We start from the raw sequence: 16205 nt of genomic DNA, 5'->3' as shown, positions 1-16205 counted from the left end.
GGGTTCCAGGTTGGAGATTGGGTCCTTGTCAGACGACATCGCGCTGGCACTCTTGAGCCTCGGTGGAAAGGACCATATCTGGTGCTGTTAACAACTCCCACGGCAGTAAAGGTAGACGGAGTCGCCGCCTGGATCCACGCCTCCCACGTCAAGAAGGCTCTTAGCCAGAGAAGAGGCAACCATGAAGACAACTGGACGGTGGCAACTACTGACAATCCTCTTAAACTTAGCTTGTGTCGCGGGTGCCACCCTAAACCTAGGGAACCACAACCCTCATGCCCCAATTCAACAGTCTTGGGAAGTGCTTAATGAGGAGGGAAACATTGTATGGGCAATTACTGCAGTCCTTCCCCCTTGGACTTGGTGGCCTGATCTCACACCTGACATCTGTAGGTTGGCAGCAGGATCTCCCAATTGGGACCTCCCCAATCATACTGATCTTGTTAAACCACCCCCTGAACAGCGGTGTGTTCCGAATGGGATAGGGAACTCCATGGGATGTTCGGGGCAGTTCTACCGAGCTAATCTTAGAGCTGCACAATTTTATGTTTGCCCCGGTCAGGGTCTGAGCGGAAGGCTTCAACAGGAATGTGGAGGGGCATCAGATTACTTTTGTGGTAAATGGACATGTGAAACGACAGGGGAAGCCTACTGGAAGCCTTCCTCTGACTGGGACCTAATCACGGTAAAACGAGGTAGTGGCTATGACAAGACAAACCAAGGGGAAAGAAACCCCTATAAATATCCAGAGAATGGGTGCGCTTTTAAAAACAGCCCCCCAGGACCATGCAAAGGTAAATACTGCAACTCCCTACTTATAAGATTCACCGAAAAAGGGAAACAACATCGTTTGAGTTGGCTAAAAGGGAATAAGTGGGGTTGGCGAGTATATATTACACCAAGAGACCCTGGGTTCATTTTTACAATCAGACTGACAGTAAAAGAACTGACGGTAACACCTATAGGGCCCAACAAAGTCTTTACAGAACAGGGCCCCTCAGTCGTACCGGCTCCCCCAAAAGTCTCGGCCGTACCAGCTCCACCAACTCCACAGCTCAACACAGTGGGACCCTACCTGGGGACTAATACTCCCCTCATAAAGCCTACCTTAGCTTCCCCACCGCCCCTAGACACAGAGATCCGTCTGGTCAGTATAATCCAAGGAGCTTTTTTAGTTTTAAATAGGACTAATCCTAATATGACTCAATCATGTTGGTTATGCTATGCCTCCAGGCCCCCTTATTATGAAGGAATTGCTCAGATCAGGACTTATAATACTACTTCAGATCATGCTCAATGCCTTTGGGGAGAAAACAGAAAGCTGACTCTGGCAGCAGTTTCAGGGAGTGGGCTTTGTTTAGGCCAGGCGCCTCAGGATAAACGGCACCTCTGTAATCAGACCCAGAACATCCAGCCTAACAAAAGTGGTCAGTATCTAGTGCCCCCCATAGACACAGTATGGGCTTGCAATACCGGTCTCACTCCTTGTGTATCTGTGTCTGTTTTTAATAGTTCCAAAGATTTCTGCATTTTAGTTCAACTTATTCCTAGACTCCTGTATCATGATGATAGCTCCTTTTTAGACAAGTTTGATCACCGGGTCCGCTGGAAAAGAGAACCCGTTACCTTAACTCTGGCAGTACTTTTAGGATTGGGAGTAGCAGCAGGAGTAGGTACAGGGACCACTGCCTTAATTAAGGCCCCCCAATACTATGAAGAATTACGTACCGCTATGGATGCTGATCTCAGAACTATAGAACAGTCTATAACCAAACTAGAAGAATCTTTAACTTCCCTGTCTGAAGTAGTGTTACAAAACAGGAGGGGATTAGACTTATTATTCCTTAACGAAGGAGGACTTTGTGCTGCTCTAAAAGAAGAATGTTGTTTTTATGTTGACCATTCAGGAGTAATCAAAGATTCTATGGCCAAACTTAGAGAACGCCTAGATATACGTAAAAGAGAAAGAGAAAGCCAACAAGGATGGTTCGAAAGCTGGTTTAATAAGTCCCCTTGGCTCACCACTCTCCTCTCCACCATAGCAGGACCCTTAATTACACTTATGCTTTTGCTCACTTTTGGCCCCTGCATTCTCAATAAGTTAGTAGCTTTTATTAGAGAAAGAATAAATGCAGTACAGGTTATGGTATTAAGGCAACAATATCGGGTCCTCCAAGAGGCCGAAAACTCGCTCTAAGATTAGAGCTACCCACTAGAAGAAGGGGGGAATGAAAGAGGAAAATTACTGAACTTTTCCTGAACTCTTCAACTCAAAGTCCTCTAACCCCTCCCATCTGGAGATTGTTCCCGGAACACTCCTGAACTTCTCACCCCAGAGTCCGACCTCCTCCCAAATGAAAACTGTTCCAAGAACATTTTTTAGATAAGGGTCTCCTGGAACAAACCCAGTCCAACCCCTCCCAACTGAGGACTGTGCCAGGAACATTTTTGAGATAAGGGTTTGAACAAACCTCAGAATGTTCCAATAAATCAAGTACATTGCCAAAATATAGGACACGACCCCTTGGTTACGTAAAGCCCCTTGGAAAGTCCCTTGGAATAACCCTTGGCAGAACCCCTTAGTGACGCAAATTTGTACTTTCCCTGCCCTGCTCCCCACTTGCCTTTCTCCTATAAAAGCCTGTAAAAAATTTGGGCCGGTTGTCGATTCTCCTCTGCACCATGCTTGGTGTATGAGTTTCGACCCCAGAGCTCTGGTTCATGTGCTTGCTTGTTGCTGCTGTATTAAATCTTCCTTCCTATATTCAGAGTTCGGTCTCAGTGTCTTCTTGGGTTCGCGGCTGTCCCGAGACTTGAGTGAGGGTCTCCCTCTGGGGGTCTTTCACACTCACATATTCTTTTAGATTTTATTTGGAAGTTAATATAAATATGATCTTATAATTAAACAAGAAAATGATTAGAGATGTTAAAAAATAAAGGAGTTGTATTTTGACTCTAAAGGTATACCTCCTAGTTAACTTTGTAATCACATCATTGAGATTTAACTTCCTTCAGAGAAGCATCAGAATAACAAGGATTAAAGAACCTTTCAAACTCTGTTTTATAGGAGACAAAAAAGTTAGCATTTTTTTTTAATTTGGTTACAAATGTACAAGCAAGTGAAAAATGTGCATGCTTCATTAGTCTGAAGATTGGAAATTAGAAAAGTACTTCAGAGTATTCTCCATGATGTCTCTTTTAAACACAGACATTTTTTCTCCGTTCACCATCTGTATCAAAAAGCATATCTTAGTTGTTGGTCCCCAAGTTCATCAAACCCTAAAACAGAAAAGAACTTCATTAAATAAACTCCCAAGAATACAAATATGAAAGATTCTGTGAAAATGATTTATAGGGTAAGGGTTAGGTAGGGTTGGGATTAGGGTTAGTGTTAGGGTTAGGATTAGGGTTAGGGTTACTTTCAATGCTTGTTGTTCGTTTTGATAATTGTTCTACAAAGGTAAAAGGAAAACATTACTATAACAATTCTGTTTATTTTTGGTGTTACTGCCATGCAGCATGAATGATAGGCTAACAATCAAGCAGTTATGTATGTCCAATACTAAAATATTTACATGAGCAAAATAATTCCATATGAAACATAAAAGGAATAATCTTCCAACTGACTTAAGTTTTTGACAACGATTATGTCTAAATATACTTATATTTTTAAAATAACATGAAATAAAATTATGCTACTAATTGTGGGGTAAGAAAAATTTTTTTTTAATGAAAAAGAATTTTCCATGATGCACAGAATGACCTTAGCCTCCCAAATACTTATATTTATAGGCATGCACCATGCAAACATGGACTTGGAAATATCCTAGTCTGGGAAGCTTAACTCTAGCTAGCGTTAATGCTTTTACCATATAATGTCATCATTTTGCTAAATAGCATAAGCAATCCTAGGAGGTAGTTCACTACATCATTTCCGTATCTACCTCCCCACCACACACACACATGTGTATGTGCCATGTCTTCTACCTTCTCTTCCATTCTTAAGGATGACATATACTTGTTTTTTACTAAGTCCAAGGTTTTCCTTTGTCTCAACTATTGTCAAAAGTTACAGCAATTGTAATTTTGATTTTACATTTATGACTCTAGCTGGCCGTCAATGTAATGCCTATAGAACTAAGTTTTATAAAGTTTGATTTAGAATGATCACAAGGTCATGAATACTCATGATCAATAAAGATACACTGCCTCAAAATAAAGTATAAAAATATGTCTGAGGGCAAATTTTAGTTGCTGATTGGTTTTCTCTAGGTTCCAATCTCAAGTAACACAGGGAAGTAGTAACATAAAGTTCTCTTTGTATTCTTTATGTTGGCACACAACCATGGTAATTTTCATTTAAAAAAAATATTAAGACAAGCCCTTTACACCTTTTCTCCTTGGGCTACTACATACCTATTTTGTCCTTTATTCACTGTGATCAGTTTTGTACCTCACATTTCCACTCAAATCATCTTTATTAAGTAAATTGACCTCCAAATTGTTAAGTTTATCTTTAAAAAAAATGCACCTACATACATATGGAGACAAAGGGTTAATATTGGGTGTCTTCTTTGGTTGCACGCTACTCTTTCAGAAACAGAATCTCACTGAACCTACAATTCATCCATTATTCTACACCTGGTTGCTACGAAGATCTGGGAATCTTCTTATCTCTGAATTAAATCTGAGTTTGGTCTTTGTAAAATGCTCACCAACACACCAACTTTTTTGTTGTTGTTGTTGTGTTGTTGGTGGCTTTTTTTAGTTTTGCTAGTTTGTTGTTGTTTTTGGTGATGGTGGTGGTGGTGTTGGTGGTGGTGGTGGTGGTGGTGGTGGTGGTGGTGTGTGCATGCATGCTGATCAGGGAATTTAAGCTCGGGTCTCCATGCCAACACAGGAGAAAGATTACCAACTAAACCATCTTCCAGCCTTGAAAATCAATCTTATTTGGCCCATTTGCAGAATATGACACAGTTAGTGATCTTTTCTTCCTCAAAATTTTCCTTCACTCACGGTAGTTTTCTTTCTACCAATTGTTCTCTTCCATTAATGGCTCCCACTCACCAGCTGCCCCATGCAGAGTTCAAATATTGATGTACTCTGAGGGGCTGTCTTTAGACTCCTCATTTACATGGATGATCACTCATCCTTGAAATTTCATCCCGAGTTCAATGTTTAAAAATTGCCTTCAATTGGAGTATTTATTTATTTATTTATTTATTTATTTATTTGTTTGTTTGTTTATTTATTTTGTCTTTAGTTCCCATCTCTTTCCTGGACTGACTCATAATGGTACCTTCATCAATGCCTTCGGAGGCAAGAATTGTATTACTGTTCTTTTCCAATTGAATACTTTCCAAACTATTAACCAATCAAGTAAAAAATAAAATTAGTTAATAAGATCATCGTTGTCTCAGATCTTACTTGGAAACCATGTGATGACTGCAGTGATTGGTACAGTAATGGAGAGATGATATAAAATGTTTTGGTGATATTCTTCCAAAGGAATATTCTGCCAGGACTGTAGAGAAAGGTTGTTTCCATCCAGTGTTGTTACTAAATTTGTACTAATTTTAAGATTGTAAGAACGTATTTGCCATTTTGAGTTGGTTTTCTAATATTAACAACAGAGTCCAGATGACACCAGTAAATAAGCTTTCTCTCTCCTTTCAGCTCTGGTGTATTGTGCTTCATTTTGTAGACACTGGTAATCCTCTCTTCATCTTTCTGCAAATGTCTGCCTCTTGAAAATTTATGATCTGGTCTACCATAAAACGCGTAGTGTTTTTCATTGATATAGTATGTGATCAGTGGTTTACATCTCAGTAGGACTACAACAGAGCCAAGGATAGATAGATAGTGAAACTTAATTTAATTTCATGTGCCCAAATCAAGGCTTGCTTCTCCATTCCTACTTGATACTTAGTTATACTAGGTTAAATATAAAGTTAGTTATGGTACCAACCGCTGATTTTCTTTTTCTTCACTGAATTTCTATACATCCATATCAGACTTCTGAAATGTAGTTATATACTGATCACATAATTTTTTATTGATGTTCTTCCTGTAAAGCACAGTAATGAAAGCAGTCCCATTTCATACCAATATGAAAAAGAACACTCAAAACAAATTAAATTGATCATTTCATATTATAAAGAGAAAAATAGCAGTATAAAGTTATCTAATGGAAAATCATTATAGATTTTTTCCCATAACATATTATGAGAGAAGAATTCTTTTATATTTTAGCTTTTCAAAATTAAATTAGTTTGTGTGTTTATATGTAAATATAAATATATATATAAATAAAATAAATATAAATGTAAAAGTATGAATATGAATATGAATATAACTATAAATATAACTATGAATATAAAAATAAATAAAAATGAATATAAATATAAATAATATATATATGAGAAATAATTATATTTCAAAGTGTTTTTTCATTATTTCCTACCAAATATAAGGTCTAATTTATTTTTCATATATTGCCTCAGTTAAGACTTAGTGTAAATCATAAGTCAATTAAAATATAGAAAATACCCATATGTAACTGTAGTTGTTGTTTTTCTATATTGTTAAGCATAATAATCCATAAATTACATTTCTAAGACTATGTGCAGGACTTCTGTATTTCCACAATGAATGTAAATTAAATTTAAAATCTCATTAACAGTTACTTAAAGAAGAAAATAAAATTTTCACAGATTTCTAAGAATTTGATTTAGTTTCCTTGAAGGCATTAAGTTATAGGGTTAACTGTTTAGACAAAATCAAAGCCACATATTTTTACTAAAGGATCAGACGTGATATATTTTTTTAAACTTCAGCCATATATAATTTTTCAAATAATACACATGTGGTCCTACAAATCTATCAACTCTACCTCTTTCGATTTTTCTTTTTGCAAAGCCTTTCTAATTTCTGGTTGCTGCCATTGAAAGAATCTTTCATATACATTTCCATCCATTTTTTCTTTATATGAAGCTTCTTATAAATGTCACCTATATTAAAAATCAAGGGTCATTTTGAAGAAACTTTAGGTGATTCCATGTATTCATAAAAATAGATATAGATAATAGATAAAATCCATTCAATGATGCCAAGAAAACTTAAAATTAAATGAAAGATATCACCAACATGCTTCATACTTTAGAATACTTTAGTGTTTTGTATGTTCAGATGAAGGATGTTCAACCAGTAAAGTCTACAGAAATGTTCCACAACACAGAAAACAAACAAACAAACAAACAAACAAAAAAAACAAAAAACACTCCATGTATTTTAGACAAGAAATATCTAATCTTATCTGAATTTTAATTTCCGTAAGTAAAATAATTTTAAGCTTCAAGAACAGTTTCCAAAGAACAAATGCACGAAACAAAGGATCAAAGGTGGGCTTTAATTCTTCATAGGGAAACACTTTTAATACAGGCTAATTCTTTTCTAAATCTACAAAAGATGATGCAACTGAAAGAACAAACTTGACTGTGGAATTGTTAGACTCATTATTTAAAATACTCAATTTCAAATAAGATGGCAGCCAGGTATATTGGTTCCATTTTATTCCTAGTACTCTGGAGGCAATATCAGGCAGATCTTTGTGAGTTCCAGGTTAACCTGGTTGACATAGTGAGTTCCAGGACAGCCTGAGCTACAAAATGAGACCCTGTCACAATCAAACCTGAGTTTGAATCCTAGCACCTACATGACGTGCACAAATATCTCCCACTCCAGTTCCAGAGGATGTGATGCCTTGTTCTAAATTCTGCATACACCATAAAAACCAATGAGAGTATTGGAAAGATAATTCAGCAGTTAAGAACACTGGATCCCTTCCAGAGATCTGAGATTGGATTCCCTGCACCCACAAGGTGGCTTACAGCATATAACTTCAGATGCAGGGGATTCAATGGTTTCATCAAGACTCCACAGGTACCAGACACGCATGTTGTACACATACACACGTGAATGCAAAACAACCATACCTATAAAATAAAATGTAAAAAAGGTAATAAGGGTTACTTTAAAGAATTCAGTTTTCCACTGTGCCATATAAAGAAAGAAGCACAGAGGAGTCCTAGAAAAGGAACTGACTAAATATAAAATTAAAACTGGGTCAATGAAAATATGTTTCATGTACATAATTTTGTATACATATCACTTAGATTTAAGTACATGGAACTGTAAAAGTGTTTACATCAATTTTTTCCTCTTAAAATCCCTTCAAAGAAGTTATGAAGATGCCTCAATACTTGAGGGCCTACTGTGAAAAGAGGAAGTTCACAAATTAGAATCTAGTACACATCTACAAAACCAACCATGGATGGTTGTTTCTACAAGAACAGCACTGTGGTTGACAGAGTGAGAATTGCTAGGTCTTGCTGGATGCTTGTCTACTTGCATGTTTGGTGAAAGTCCTGTCTTAAGGAAATAAGATGAAAAGTAATAGAGCACCACCCAACAACCTCCTCTGCCCTCCACATGTGTATATATGTACCACAGACAAAAACATACAAAAAATAAAAATTAAGTTTCATTAATGTCACACCAGAGCACCATTTTCATTTTCTGTATCACAGGAAAAAATTATTCCACGATGCTAAATCAAAAATTTTTGCAAAAGTCTGTGTCATGAGTAGACCTTGGGATCTGAATCTGCACCTAATCCCACAAGAGCCAGAGGAAACTCAACTTCCAGGTGCTCTACCACTCGCAGGATCATAGGAAAGGCCCCCACATCAGGAGTAACTGAGTCCCAAAAGATCTATGGACAGAGGAAATCCTGCCTGGCCAGTGGCCTGGATTTCTTCCTGACTGAACCTGTACATAGGGCAGACCTGAGGTCCTGGCTCAGAAACCACTCTTAAGACATCCAGAGGGAGTCCCACTCCAAGGTACTCTGAAGTGCCCAAGATCACATGATCACAAAGGAAGCTTGACTCTCAAGAGATGTGAAAACACACCCAGGAACTCTGACAGAAGATCACAGCTGAGGACTCAGCATCTTTTGCAGCACCTGTGTAACTAGGACCACCACAAGATCCAGGGCAACAAAAACAACCTCCCAGGCAGAGGCACGGGTTCCTTGTGGCTTGCATCTCTGTCCAGAGAAAACCTCGGGATCTGGCACCCCACCAAACCTTGCAACACACAGAGAAAGCTTAACTCCCAGCAGCTCTGACACAGCAGGATCTCAGGAGATTTTTCACACCAGGATTTCAAGATTCAAGAGGCAACTTGAGGCCAGCACCTGGGCACTTAGGCATGGAATCTGCAGACACCACCAAGGTCCCCACAGGACTCTCCACAGAATCTTAGAACCTCTGGTGAATTGAACACAACTTCTGCTCCAATCCAATCTCGAAGGACCTGAGACAGCATTAAGGAGGGAAGCAGAAAACCCGGCCTGACCAGAGTCACAAATCACTTCCAGTTGGCACTAGCACTGTGGCAACATGGGCTCAGAGTCTACAGACACCCTCAAGGTCCCCAGAGAACTTTCCATGGGATCTTAGGCCCTCTGGTGAGTGGAACACAACTTCTGCTAGGAGGCAGATTTGAACACCACATATCTGGGCACCTTCCCTGCAAGAGGAGAGCATGCCTACAGAGAGTATTCTGACGACTAAAACTCAGGGGAGAGCTAGACACCCAGGTTTTCTGATAGAGGCTAACATAATAACCTGAGGAAAAAGCTCTAACCAGAGACAGCTATAACAACTCACTCCAGAGATTACCAGATGGAAAAAAGCAAACATAAGAATTTTTTAACAGAAACCAAGACCACTCACCATCATCAGCACGCAGTACTCCCACCCCTCCCAATCCTGGGCACCCCAACAAACACAAAAAGATAGACCGGGATTTAAAAGCATATCTCATGATGATGGTAGAGGACATCAAGAAGGACTTTAATAACTCACTTAAAGATATATAGAAGAACACTGCTAAACAGGGTGAAGACCAAAAAAAAAAAAAAAAAAAAAAAAAAATCCCTTAAAAAATTGCAGTAAAACACGACCAAACAGGTGATGGAATAAATAACATCATCCAAGACCTTAAAAGAGAAGTAGACACAATTAATAATAATTAAAAAAAAAAAAAACCCAAAGTGAGGCAACGCTGAAGATAGAAACCCTAGGAAAGAAATCTGGAACCATAGCATCAGCAACGTAATACAAGAAATGGAAGAGAGAATCTCAGGTGCAGAAGATTCCATAGAGAACATTGGCACAACAATCAAAGAAAATACAAAATTCAAAAAGATCCTAACTCAAAACATCCAGGAAATCCAGGACACAATGAGAAGACAAAAACTATGGATAATAGGAGTAGATGAGAATGAAGATTTTCAACTTAAAGGGCCAGCAAATATCTTCAACAAAATTATAGAAGAAAATTTACCAAACCTAAAGAAAGACATGCCCATGAACATACAAGAAGCCTACAGAACTACAAATAGACTGGACCAGAAAAGAAATTCCTCTTGACACATAATAATCAAAACAAAAAATAATGAGAGAATATTAAAAGCAGTAAGGGAAAAAGGTCAAGTAACATATAAAGGCAGGCCTATCAGAAAAACACCAGACTTTTCACCAGAGACTATGAAAGCCAGACGATTCTGGACAGATGTTATACAGACACTAAGAGAACACAAATGCCAGCCTAGGATACTATAACCAGCCAAACACTCAATTACCATCGATGGAGAAACCAAAGTATTCCATGACAAAACTAAATTCACACATTATCTTTCCACCACTCCAGCCCTTCAAAGGATAATAACAGGAAAAAACAAAACTAACAAACAAACAAAACAAAACAAAACAATACAAGAACAGAAACCACGCCCTAGAAAAAGCAACAAAGTAATTCTTCAACTAACCAAAAAGAAGGCAGACACAAGAACAGAATGCCAACTCTAACAACAAAAATAATAGGAAGGAACAATTACTTTTCCTTAATGTCTCTTAATATCACTGGACTCAATTCCCCAATAAAGAGACATAGACTAACAGACTGGCTATAAAAATAGGACACAATATTTTGCTGTTTAGAGAAAACCCATCTCAGGGAAAAAGACAAACACTACCTCAGAGTGAAAGTCTGGAAAACAATTTTCCAAGCAAATGGTCTGAAGAAACAAGTTGGAGTAACCATTCTAATATCGAATAAAATCAACTTCCAACCCAAAGTTATCATAAATGAAAAGGTGGGACACTTCATACTCATCAAAGGTAAAATTCTCCTAGAGGAACCCTCAATTCTGAATATCTATGCTCAAATACAAGGGCAGTCAAATTCATTAAATAAACTTTAGTAAAGCTCAAAGCACACATTGCATAGTGTGAGACTTCAACACACTTTCATCAATAGACAGATTGTGGAAACAGAAACTAAACAGGGACACAATGAAAATTACAGAAGCTAAGAAACAAATAAACTTAACAGATATCTACAGAAGATTGTATCCTAAAACAGAAGGATATACCTTCTTCTCAGCACCTCATGGTATCTTCTCCAAAACTGAACATATAATTTGTCACAAAACAGTATTCAACAGATACAAAAATATTGCAATTGCCCAATTGCATTCTATCAGACCACCATGGACTATGGATGATCTTCAATAACAACATTAATAAAGGAAAGACAACATTCATGTGGAAACTGAACAACATTCTTCTCAATGATACCTTGGTCAAAGAAGGAATAGAGAAAGAAATACAAGACTTTTTAGAGTTTAATGAAAATGAAGCCACAACATACCCAAACTTCTGGGACACAATGAAAGCATATCTAAGAGGGAAACTCATAGCTCTGAGTGCCTCAAAAAGAAACTAGAGAGGGAACACACTAGTAGTTTACAACACACCTAAAAGTTCCAGGACAAAAGGAAGCAAATTCACCCAAGAGGAGCAGTAGGCAGGAAATAATTGAACTCAGGGGTGAAATCAACCAAGTGGAAACAAGAAATATTCAAAGAATCAATCAAACGAGGATCTGGTTCTTTGAGAAAATCAACAAGATAGATAAACACTTAGCCAGACTCACTAGAGGGGACATGGACAGCATCCTAATTAACAAAATCAGAAATGAAAAGGGAGACATAACAACAGATCCTTAAGAAATCCAAAACTCCATCAGATCCTTCTACAAAAGGTTATACTCTGGAAAACATGGACAAAATGGACAAATTTCTAGACAGATAGCAGGTACCAAAGTTAAACCAGAATCAAGTTAATGATCTAAACAATCCCATATCCCCTAAAGGAATAGAAGCAGTCATTATTAGTCTCCCAACCAAAAATAGCCCAGGACCAGATGGGTTTTGTGGAGAGTTCTATCAGACCTTTCAAGACGATCTAATTCCAGTTCTTCACTAACAATTCCACAAAATAGAAGCAGAATGTACTCTACCCAACTCAATCTGTGAAGCCAAAATAACTTTGATACCTAAACCACAGAAAGATCTAACAAAGATGGATTACTTAAGTCCAATTTCTCTTATGAATATCGATTCAAAAATATTCAATAAAATTCTTGCTAACTGATTCCAAGAACACATAAAAATAATCATCCATCATGACCAAGTAGGTTTAATTTCAGGGATGCAGGGATGGTTTAATATATGTAAATCCATCAATGTAATCCATTATATAAACAAACTCAAAGACAAAAACCACAGGATCATCTGCTTAGATGCGGAGAAAGCATTGACAAAATCCAACACCGATTCATGTTAATAGTCTTGGAAAGATTAGGAATTCAAGGCCCAAACCGAAACATGATAAAAGTAATCTACAGAAAACCAGTAGCCAACGTCAAAATAAATGGTGAAAAGCTGGAAGCAAACCCACTAAAATCAGAGACTAGACAAGGCTGCCCACTTTCTTCCCTCCTATTCAATATTGTACTTGACATCTTAGCCAGAGCAGTTCGACAACAAAAGGAAATCAAGGGGACACAAGTTGGCAAGGAAGAAGTCAAAATATCTATTTTTGCAGAGGATATGATGGTATATATAAGTGACCCTAAAAATTATACCAGACAACTCCTAAACATGATAAACAGCTTCGGTGAAGTAGCTGGATATAAAATTAACTCAAACAAGTCAATGGCCTTTCTCTACACAAAGAATAAACAGGCTGAGAAAGGAATTAGGTAACAACACCCTTCTCAATAGTCACAAATAATAAAAAATACCTTGGCGTGACTCTAACTTCTGGGATCAAATTAAATGGAGAGAAACTTGATGCAATCCCACTAAAATAAGACAAGACAGGACTAGTCAAGGATTCTCAGTCTCTCCCTACTTGTTCACTATAGTACTAGAAGTTCTACCCAGAGCAAATAGACAACAAGAGAGGTCAAAGGAATAAAAAAATTGGAAAGGAAGAAGTCAAAATATCACTATTAGCAGATGATAAAATAGTATATTTAAGTGACCCCAAAAATTCCACCAGAGAACCTGTAAAACTTAAAAACAACTTAATCAAAGTGGCTAGATATACAATTAACTGAAACAAATCAATAGCTTTCCTCTACTCAAAGGATAAACAGGCTGAAAAGAAATTATGGAAACAACACCCTTCAAAAGTCACAAATTATAATACCTTGGTGTGACTCAAACCAAGCAAGTGAAAGCTCTCCATGACAAGAACTTCAATTCTCTGAAGAAAGAAATTACAAATCTCAGAAGATGGAAAGATCTCCCATGCTTCATAGATTGGTGACCCGATTAATTTAGTAAAAGTGGATGTCTTGCCAAAAGCAATCTACAGATTCCATGTACTCTCCATCAAAATTCAAATTCAATTCTCCATAGCGATAGAAACAGCAATATGCAAAATCATTCGGAATATCAAACCCCAGAATATCGAAAAACAGTTCTCAACAATAAAAGAAATTCAGGGGGAATCATCCGTGACCTCAATCTGTATTATACAAAAATAGTGATTAAAAAAAAGTGTATGGTAATGGTACAGAGACAATGGCTTTATGAAATTCACAGGCAAATGAATGGATCTAAATTATATCATCCTATATGAGGTAACAAAACCCCAAAGTAAAAAACATGGTATGCACTCACTGATAATTGGGTATTAGCCTAAAAGCTCAGAATACCCAAAATGTAATTCACAGTCCACATGAAGCTCAAGTAGAAGGAAGACAAAAGTGAGGGTGTTTCAGGCCTTAGAATGGGGAACAAAATACTACTGGGAGGAAATATTGAGACAAAGTTCAGGGCACAGACTGAAGGAATGACCACACAGAATCTGCACAACCTGTGGAACCATCTCATATACAGACCCAGTACAGACACCAGACCCAGTCACCATTGTAGATACCAACAAGTACTTGCTGACAGTAGCCTAATAAGGCTGTGTCCTGAGAGGCTCTGCCAGAGCTTGGTAGGAACAGAGACTGAATCTCACAGCCAGCAATCAGACTGATCATGGAGTTCCCAGTGGAGGAGTTAGAGGAAGGACTGAAGGAGCTGAAGGGGTTTGCAACCTTATAGGAAAAATATCAATATGAACCAAACAGACCATCCAGGGTCTGCCCACCATATGGATCCATCCCATACACTGACAGCAGACACATTCACTATTGTCGATACCATGTGCTTGCTGACAGGAGCTGAATATGACTGTATTCTAAGAGGCACTGCCAGAGCTTGGCAAGAACAGAGGATGATGGTCACAGCCTGATCATGGTGTCCGCAGTGGAGGGGATGAGGAAAGACTGAAGGAGCTGAATGGGTTTGCAACCTTACAGGAAGAACATCAATATGAAACAAGTAAGCCCCAGAGCACCCAGGGACTAAGCCACCAAACAAAGAGGGGGACCCATGATTCCAGCTACATATATATTAGAGGATGGCATTGTCAGACATCAGTGAGAGAAGAGGTCCTTGGTCCTGTGATCCTGTGAAGGCTGTATGCCCCAGTGCAGGCAACTGCCACAGTAGAAATGTGGGAGTGGTTGGTTGAGAGAATATGCTCATAGAAGCACAGGGAGGGTCAAATAGAATAGAAACTTTCTGGGGTGAAATCAGGAAAAGGCTAATATTTGAAATGTAAATAAACACAGACACACACAGACACAAACACACACACACACACACACACACACACACACACACACACACAATGATGGCTTTAACTGTGACTTCAAGTAGGTTTATATGTAATCTCAGGATGATCTAAATTTTGGTACCATCCCTGCTAAGTTTTTGATAAATTAGAGTAAATGTCTCTGCATCTCAGTCTCCAAATGAAATCATGTTTGGTTTTATCACAACCAAGCTCCTCAATCTTTTTCATCACAATACAAACCTAAAGCAGATCTAAAATATAAAGTTCTTCCTGGTTGGACAATTATTTTACTGCTACAGCAAGAAGTACTGGTTTCAAACTTCAACAATGAAAAAAAAAGGATAAAAAAATTAAATATAAAAAAATAAAATATACATGTTTCCTCAGGTCCAGGTACATTTGTAAGGATGAGGACTTTAGGTTCAAGGCCAGTCCAAGCTGCAATTGAGGATTCAGACAATCCTGAGATATAGAGTTACAGCTTACTTCCCTAAACCAAAACAACATATAAATAAAAACTGCCTGGCCTAAATTATGTCTTAAGTCCAAGTACTTCTGAGGCTGAGAGCAGCCTCTGTATTTTGAGGCAGTTTGGAGACTATATATAGAAATTTCAACAATCTGGCATTTTAACAACAGGTAGAAGAAAATGAAGACTGGTCTTTAGTTTATTTATAATGAATTCCTGTTGGGCAGCAGCAGCAAAAAGAAGGTTTTAGTCTGTTGGTGCCACTAACTGACATCCAGTTTACTCACACCTCACATCTCCAGGCCCCAAGTAGACTTTCAGGGTCTGAAATACCCTGGCATTCCTGCTTTCTGCTAGGAGCTATTCTGTGCAAACTCCTGCCCTTAGTGAAGTAGTTCTCTGTTTTTCTCAGCAGATGCCGATGGGAAAGTCAATTGTGAACTTGGAAGCAGTACCTTCCTGAGTCCAGTGAGAGTCACCTCCTCTCCTTACTCCTGAAGTAACATGTCCACCCTTCCACCTTCATCCCAACACACTCCTCCAGCTCAAACAGGATTAACCATCTTTCAACAGACAATTGACTACCTCCAGTGAGACTTCTCCCTACCATGCTTCCTCACGCA

Source organism: Mus caroli, unplaced genomic scaffold, assembly GCF_978045245.1.
Source record: "Mus caroli unplaced genomic scaffold, Mus_caroli_1 scaffold_22, whole genome shotgun sequence".
Taxonomy (NCBI): Eukaryota; Metazoa; Chordata; class Mammalia; order Rodentia; family Muridae; genus Mus; species Mus caroli.
Note: the sequence above shows the minus strand (reverse complement) of the source record.